Source organism: Halyomorpha halys, unplaced genomic scaffold (genome assembly GCF_000696795.3).
Source record: "Halyomorpha halys isolate HHAL.00 unplaced genomic scaffold, Hhal_1.1 Scaffold597.1, whole genome shotgun sequence".
Taxonomy (NCBI): Eukaryota; Metazoa; Arthropoda; class Insecta; order Hemiptera; family Pentatomidae; genus Halyomorpha; species Halyomorpha halys.
This window is the reverse complement of record NW_027112846.1, coordinates 172,841-173,841: the sequence shown is the minus strand read 5'-3', so window position 1 is coordinate 173,841 and position 1,001 is coordinate 172,841. Positions and strand designations below refer to the sequence as shown.

The 1,001-nt window shown below is 29.6% G+C and overlaps 1 protein-coding gene across 2 annotated transcripts in view; it reads right to left on the bottom strand.

Moving 5' to 3' along the window:
* LOC106684646 (uncharacterized) overlaps positions 1-1,001 on the bottom strand; it is a gene marked incomplete at its 5' end in the record, with an annotated part of 28,460 nt that overhangs the window by 23,047 nt on the left and 4,412 nt on the right.

Here is a 1,001-nt window from a genome sequence, read left to right as displayed (position 1 = left end):
TCACTACTTTGTATCATGTCACTATCTCATCTACAGCAAATTCACTTGTTGTATATATGTTATACAGTTGTAAATAACAATAAATAAATGATTAAGAAAAAAAAATCCAATGTCCTCACTACTTTTGGTGATCACACCAATAATCTGAACTGAACTAGAGGAAGATTATAAAGCAGAGACAAATATTTAAAAAAATTATTTCGGACAATCCAATAGATAAATATTTCAAATCTCTTAAGCCTTTTATACCACGGTGGCTTAGGAAAACTTAAGACGACCTGGTCTCGTCAAGGAAAGTCTTTTCCGACTTGCGTTGGGAGACGTGGGAAAAGCTCTTGCACCTCCCTTTCACCTAGGATATCTTGAACCGTGTTTAGTACTGTCCTAGCTTTTACCAGCTACGATCGTTTTGGGTTCTGTGGCCTTTAAGGATTTTTACTCTTCTTCATATTTTTTTTATTATCGAATTTATTTTTTAAGTAAGTAAATATACAAAAGGTTTTTTGTATTACAATTTTTTTTTTATTGTTGTATAAATATTTTATAGAACATATGGTGATGTGTCTGATTGCATACGTATAGTACAAGATCCGGGAAGAAAAAAAAGGCAGTTATCTCACCCCATTTTTTTATTACTTTAATGAAAACTATATATAATTAATAGTCAAAATTGATGAGTCTGCCAAGTATAGGTAGGGGGAATAAAAAATGGCGGCTGTTTCAAAACCTTAAAAAACACTATTTTTTCATTCGGAGCTCTATATCTTAAAAACTACCAACAACACTAGAAATTCTAAAAGCACATTATTTAAAGAAGAGTAAATTTGCTGAAATATTAGCCTTAGAAGAGCTTTTTACGTCTAATCGTTCTTGTGATATAGCTTTTTAAAAAGCAAAATTTCTTAAAAATCTACTGAAAGATTAGTAGTTAGTTAATTTATTTTGAGAAATCTATATTTCAGGAACTATTAAATTTAATTATTAAGTTTTTAATTAATTGA